This window comes from Mauremys reevesii, linkage group 1, assembly GCF_016161935.1.
Source record: "Mauremys reevesii isolate NIE-2019 linkage group 1, ASM1616193v1, whole genome shotgun sequence".
NCBI classification, from domain to species: Eukaryota; Metazoa; Chordata; order Testudines; family Geoemydidae; genus Mauremys; species Mauremys reevesii.
The window spans coordinates 270587733-270595755 of record NC_052623.1 but is presented as its reverse complement, the minus strand read 5'-3'; positions in this window follow the sequence as shown (position 1 = coordinate 270595755).

Sequence of the window (8023 nt, the reverse complement as noted above, 5' to 3'; positions counted from 1 at the left end):
GCCGCCTGGCAGGATTGGCTGGTAGGACCCGCCGCAGCCAATCAGGCTGCAAAGAACTGGGCCTGTTACCTAACTTTGGGAAAGAAGCGCCCCGCTGCTTGGAAAGATGTTCGGACACCGCGAGCCAGTCACACACACTGAGTGCAAACACACGCACAGCCACAAAGCCTCACACACAGAGGCGGGTCATCCCAGGCACTGAGAGCAAACACACACAGTGGGAAAACATGCACTGAAAGGACAGGTTTCAGAGTAGCAGCGTGTTAGTCTGTATCTGCAAAAAGAACAGGAGTACTTGTGGCGCCTTAGAGACTAACAAATGTATTTGAGCATAAGCTTTCCTGGGCTACAGCCCACTTCATCGGATGCAGAAGTGGACTGTAGCCCACAAAAGCTTATGCTCAAATAAATGTGTTAGTCTCTAAGGTGCCACAACTACTCCTGTTCTTTTTGCTGAAACTACAGTCACACTCACATGCACTGAGACAGTCAAACATACACACTGATTAAACACATTCAGAGCAAGCGTAATCACACACAGAGTGGAGCACACACTCAGCACACACACAGAGCACATGCACACAGATACAGCACGCAAACACTCACTGACAGCAAACACATACTGAGAGCACATACATTGACAGCAAACACACAGAGATACAGCAAATACACACTATGAGACACAGCACATGGACAACAAACAGGCAGCAAATACACAGTCACACACACAAGAGTATACATTACACACTAACAGCAAATGCACACAGAGACACAAACAGTAAATGCACACAGTGAGCCACATGCACACTGACATCATACATACAGACTGACAGCAAATACACACATTTATCCAAATACACATACACATCGAGACCACAGATCCAGCAAAAACTCACATTGAAACACACACAGAGAGGCACTCAAACACTGATAGCAGACACACTACTAGTACCATCCAAACACACACACAGACACAAAATGTGTATGTCTCCACCTTTTAGTTTGTAGGCTCTTTGAAACTGTCTTTGTATGTTGTACAATGTACACTGTCTATACTTAATAAGCTATTACCTATAATAATGTAGGACAATTTTTCTTAGTAATCTTACCAACCACAATTTTGGCCAAGTTTGCATCCCCAAAAATGTAGAATTTGACTTCAAACGTGCCACAAATTTTTTCAGAGATAAAATGGGAAACTGAGCTGCCTCATCCCCGAATGCTGATTTTATGGGCACTAAGGTCCTGATCCTGTGAACATTTACTCACGTGAGTAGCCAGCTGACTTCAGTGAAACTGCTCACGTCTGTGAGGTTCAGCTTAAGGGCTTTGCTTTACCAGGGTCCAGATTCTTGAAAATTGCTTTTTTTGTTGTTGTTGTTGTTGTTGTTGTCCAATAATAACGTTTCTTTTCAGAGTGATAGTGAACTGGGTTAGATTTATTTAGATATATAACAAACAGGTGTGAGAGGAGGTGCTTTTTCTAGACTCAAGGGTTGAGATTTTTGAAAGGAGATTAGGGGTGCTGTGGAGCTAAATACCCTATCGGCTTTGAAAATCTCAGTTGAGGTGCCTTTAATATTATTCTTAATTAAAATTTAATGACGTAAAACCTTAGCAGCTTCCCCAAAACCAGTAAATAACTAGCCAGCCAACCAGTCAAACAACACACTGCAAATACACCAGCACAGCTACAAATACTGGCCTTTATTGTGCCCCTCTCCTGCCAAAAGACCAGAGGGAAGGAGAGAGGCTTTGTAGAATTCCCTGAAGGACACGGTTGCTGGCTCTTTTGAATCAGGGGAAGGGGAGTCAGCATTCCTCCATGGAGAATAACCTGCCAGCAGTCCCTTCTTTTATACTGATGCAGCTCCAGCTCAAGAGCCACCATTGATCACACTGTTGCAGTATGCTACAGGGAGACTGTCTCTCAAGAAGGATGCCCATGTTCTTTTCTGACACTTACCAGGTGTGGTTCCAAACCTTGTCTATCTTGGTTGCTTAAGGCAAGTGGAGTAGCTGTGGGGGCCATTATTGTCAGGCAGTATTCATGTCTGTTTAACAAGGGTTGAGACAGACTATCCTCAACTATGCAGAGGCCTGCCCCTCCTCGGGGCCCATTTATTGACACTGGCATGCTTGCCAGTTATCACCAAGTCTAACTTATTCCCTTGCTAAGAAAGTGATTGAGCAGGTAGTGGCTATTCAGTTCCAGGTGCATTTTTACATGCAGTGACATCCTGGGTTGATTCCACCTCTCTTTGAAGGTGAGGCTACACTAGTCAGGGACAGGAATTGGTTTTTATTTGTTTTTTATTGGATATAGCTAGTCATTTGGGGGATAGGCGACTTCTCAGTAATTTGCCTGTGGGTTATTGCTTCAGCAAAAGAAGGCAGTTGCTGGTGTCTGAAATTGCCATCCCCTGGTTTGAGCCATTAATAGAAAACAGGGGGTGTTCTGTGGTGATAGATACTTATGTGTTATTCACTAAAGGTCTAATAAGTAGTATCCCCCACCATGTGTTCACTATATAAATGAGGCCTCTTGCCAAAACTATGTCGTTCATACCTCATAGACCATGAAAATGTAGTCCCTGCCCTGGAGAAATGCTAGGCTGATTTCAGAAGAAGGATGCATCAAGCTGTCTTGTTTTCAAGGCCTGCGGTATCAAAAATCATGGCAGTGGATACTCATCGTAACAAGAAAGTTCTCTCTTGCTTTGTGCCCCTGCTGTTGAGGGGGCTTGCTCTGGGATGGTGAATGATGTTTAAAACACTGGCTCTATCTTTGTCCATGGTAAGCTGTGCGTCAGACGTCGTAATAAAGTGTTTATTTCAGATGCACAGTTTGTCCTGGTCGCATCTTTATCTATCTTGCAATGACCTTGCAGGCCCTCATGCTCCCGTGCAGTTTATTATTGTAATTCCATCTGAGTGGAGCTCTCAGCAGAGCTTCTCCATCATTCACAACTTGTTCAGCCGCTGGAAGCATGTTTGCTCAACGGTTTGAACAACCAGGATCAAATTACGCCTGCCATGCAGTCTTTATATTGGCTGTACATAGATGTAGCTTAATTTTAAACTGGCACTCCAGGGTTTTAAAGCCCTCTGTGGTGTAGGCTTGAGTTACATGCAAAACCATTCTCCTAAGCCTCATCCCGACAGGTATCTGATCACACACACCACCTGCTGTGTGGTAATCAGCCTGTTAATCTTGCCTTTTAAATTTGTATGCAATGGTGGCATGACTGCAGTGGGCCCTAACATGTGGAATATTCTTCCCCTGACATCTGTCTTAGTACATCTCTTCCCACTTTTACAGTTTTCACCGCAAAGTTGGCTTTTCATATAAAACTAATGTTGTACACATATTTGTTTCCTTTAGAACCCATTCCTACTCTGAGCTTGGCCCTTTTTCACAGTAGCAAACCCCTCAGTTTGCTTTATTAATCCCACATTTTAAGAAAGTATTTTTCTATAGAGTTTTATTGCATGTTGATATGGCTTAAAGTGTACAGCAGAGCATCCTGAGTGCAGTTATTATTAATTCTTCTTCTATCTCTCCACCTCTGTGTGGGCAAGGCAAAACTCTGTTCAAAGCAACTTGGTTATCCAGTAGCTTGTCTCCTCCAGTAAATAGATGCTATTTTTTCTTCAGCTGAGACAATTGATTTTTGCAGCATCGTCTTTTGCTTTGGAATGTCACAATTGCCCTCACAGAGACGTCGCACCATTCTGCCGCGTGTCCTGTGGATCAAGATGACTCATAGCGTTCTCCATCAAGGCTCCAAGCCCTGAGGGTGGAAAAACTCAGCACTGGCAGTTGGCCCCACTTTCCCATTAGAAAAGTTTGTTGGAGGCCAGGCAATGACCTTTCCACATAACTCATCCACATATTTCTTCTTTTCTTTGTCTAAACCAGAAATTGGGCGAGGTAGTCAATTGAAGTCAATGGGAGTTTTGCCTACTTCCTTCAGGACTGAAGTTGGCTTCTTTGGGGATTTTTGTAACTTTTGATGAGAGCCACCTTCTCTGCCAATGACCTAAATTTCACCACAACCTTTTGAAAAAGAATGTTTGTGTCACATCCCAGCTCCCCCTTTACTGGTGGACTTTATCCAACCCAATGCAGCAGGGGTACTGGAACAGTTTTTATAGTGGTGGTGCTGAAAGCCACTGAACAAAACTAAACCCTGCATATGATGGAAACCACTTCAAGCCGGGGGTGCTGCTGCACCCAGGGCATCCCTAGTTCCAGCACTCCTGAATTGCAGCAGTTCATGAAGTAAGAGAGAGCTGGAGATCAGAAGTGAGAGGCATTTGGCAGAACTGTGTGGGATCTCAGGACTGCAACACCAGAGGAAGCTGAGGCTCAGGCTTGAAGTGCATTGGCATTAGGGTTGCCAATTTGGGTTGGATGTATTCCTGGTAGGGCTGTCATGCGATCAAAAAAATTAATCACGATTAATTGCACTGTTAAACAATAATAGAATACCATTTATTTAAATATTTTTGATGTTTTCTACATTTTCAAATATATTGATTTCAATTACAATACAGAATACAAAGTGTAGTGTTCACTTTGTATTTGTTTTGTATTACAAATATTTGCACTGTAAAAAACAAAAGAAATCTTAATTTTCAGTTCACCTAATACAAGTACTGTAGTGCAATCTCTTTACAATGAAAGTTGAACTTACAAACGTAGAATTATGTACAAAAAAACCCTGCATTCAAAAACAAAACAATGTAAAACTTTAGCGCCTACAAGTCCACTCAGTCCTTTGTCTTGTTCAGCCAATTGCTCAGAAAAACAAGTTTGTTTACATGTGCAGGAGATAATGGTGCCCACTTCTTGTTTACAGTGTCACCTAAAAGAGAGACCAGGCGTTTGCATGGCACTGTTGTAGCTGGTGTTGCAAGATATTTACATGCCAGATGTGCTAAAGATTCATATGTCCCTTCGTGCTTCAGCCACCATTCCAGAGGACATGCATCCATGTTGCTGACAGGTTCTGCTCGATAACAATCCAAAGCAGTGTGGACTGACTCATAGAATCATAGAATCATAGAACTTAAGATCAGAAGGGACCATTATGATAATCTAGTCTGACCTCCCGCAAGATGCAGGCCACAAAAGCTGACCCACCCACTCCTGAAATAATTCTCTCCCTTGACTCAGCTGTTGAAGTCCCCAAATCCTGATTTAAAGACTTCAAGTAGCAGATAATCCTCCAGCAAGCGACCCCTGCCCCATGCTGCGGAGGAAGGCGAAAAACCTCCAGGGCCACTGTTCAATTTCATCATCTGTGTCAGATGCCACCTGGAGAAGATTGATTTTCTTTTTTGATAGTTTGGGTTCTGTAGTTTCCGCAACAGAGTGTTGCTCTTTTAAAGACTTCTGCGAGCATGCTCCGCACCTCGTCCCTTTCATATGTTGGAAGGCACTTCAGATTCTTAAACCTTGGGTTGAGTGCTGTAGCTATCTTTAGAAATCTCATATTGGGACCTTCTTTAAGTTTTGTCAAATCTGCTGTCAAAGTGCTCTTAAAACAAGCAACGTGTGCTGCATTATCATCTGAGACTGCTATAACATGAAATATAAGCAGAATGCAGGTAAAACAGAGCAGGAGACATACAATTCTCCCCCAAGGAGTTCAGTCACTAAGTAATTAATGTATTATTTTTTTAATGAGCATCATCAGCATGGAAGCCTGTCCTCTGGAATGGTTATGGAAGCATGAAGGGGCATACGAATGTTTAGCATATCTGGCACATAAATACCTTGCAATGCCAGCTACAAAAGTGCCATGCGAATGCCTGTTCACACTTTCATGATAAAGAGATTGCACTACAGTACTTGTGTGAAGTGAACTGAAAAATACTATTTCTTTTGTTTATCATTTTAAGTGCAAATATTTGTAATACAAATATAAAGTGAGCACTGTACACTTTGTATTCTCTGTTGTAATTGAAATCAATATATTTAAAAAAATTTTGAAAATCCAAAAATATTTAATACATTTCAATTGGTATTCTACTGTTTAATAGTGCGATTAATCGTGATTAGTTTTTTTTTAGTTAATCATGTGAGTTAACTGCAATTAATCGACAGCCCCAATTCCTGGAGGTGTCATCACATGACAATCTTTAATTCAAGAGTAATCTTTAATTCCTGGAGACTCCAGGACAATCCTGGAGGGTTGGCGACCTGTATTGGCAGAGCTGCAGAGCTCAGTATTTGTGGGGGCTGGTGGGATGGCTGCCACATAAACCTGAAGTGCAATGCCCACGTTGTGTTGCCCTCTAGTACCTTTGTAGGGACATAATTTCAGCCTATCCCTACCAGCTGACTGTCCCTCACCCTAAATTACCTGGGTGATGATATTGCTCATTATAGACAAACATCACCATAGATTGGAGGATCTTTCATTCAAGTATCATACAGGATGTGATTTTGACTGAGACTGTGAAATGAGTCAATGAAACAGGAGTAGGTTAGTGTATACTAGGGAATTTTCAGTGCATGGTAGCCAGGGCCACATGGACAGTTAGTGTGTGGCACACTAGAGTGCTGTGCATTTACACCCCAGTTTGCCATGCACTAACAGTTCATCTAGACAAGCCCTGAGGGACATGCCCCCATGGCAAAAGCCCCTTGACTGGCACTAAGTCTCAGCACAGAAGCCAAGGATTGAATAGGCCTGTAACAGGGGACCTCTCGCATAGGGGCTTGAGTGCCTAAAGCCAGCCAACCCTGATTATGAAGGACCCACACCTGGGTTGGATCAGGTGGTCCCACTATCAGAGCAGCAGGAAGCTAGAGAGAGAGAGAGGCTGCAGCAGGAGCACTGAGAGAGTTGGTGAGACTGCCAGAGGCAGGAAGCTGTGGGAGAGACACCCTGAGGCCAGAATTCAATGCTGGCACGGTAGTGTTGTTTTCAATTTTTGTTTGCTGTACTAACAAAATGAAAAATGACTAAAAACGTGGCCAGAAGTGCCTGGAGACTGAAGCCTGATAAGAAGCTGGTGAGACTGTCCCTTTTGATGTGGAAGTTATGGGGGAGTCCTGAAAGGGTGAGGAATTGTTAGCAGGGCAATGCCCAGGCACCCCTGGCCATGAGAGGGTGCCCAGGAGGTAGCTGACCCTTATTCTGAACTCCCTCTGTATTTCTGGGAGACATCATGGTAGGGCAGTTTGTGGGGGATCACCCACTGGCACTGTGCCTGCTGCCCCTATGTTACGGCTACAGAATTTGATTGCTGGGGCACCAATCTCACCCCTTTTCAGCAGCACTAAAGAAACGTCTCCCCAAGTTGGGAGCTAAGGGAGGCCTCCCACCTCACTACTTCAGCAAGCAGAAAGGCCTGGCCTAATTAATCAAAGTGCTCCTGTCACAGCAGCCACGAGAGGGAGAATTAGAGTTAATACCCAGCGGCAGGCCTTCGAAGAGCGCCAGGGAGGTGTGCCTGGTGTCAGCAGCAGCGTGACTGCTTCTCCTTAATCCCTTCACTTGAGCACTGGGCACAGCCTGGTGTGGGTGTTCAGTTTCAGCTCAGCTCCCTTGAGACAGGGAGGGAAGGGCAACCTAGTTGTTTGAAGGAGGGAGGGAAGGGGGAGGCACTCCCTTACTTTAGCAGGGAAAGCAGCAGGTATGGTTTTCGCTTATGTGGGCAGCAAATACCCCCCTCAGCCATCCTCCTGCAATGATTAGAGCAGCATTTCAGGTATCCTAGGTTGGCATCGCTGTGGCCAGTATCCCTGTAGCCCCAGCGAGGAGCTGCTGTGATCAGTACTTTGACCACCCAGCTTGGCACCCCTGTAATCTTCGTCAGCTTTGTGTAGTCAATGGGCATGTCATCAGCATGTGTGAACCTGCAGCTCTTCATCTGAAATCACTAGAGTCTCCATGGGTTTGGCCTGCCGTCCTCTCCCCCAGTCCCTGCCTCAATGGAACCAAACTGCGCATGGGCAACATTAACAAGTTCCAGCAGCATGTCCTTGGCACCTTCCTTCCCTTTC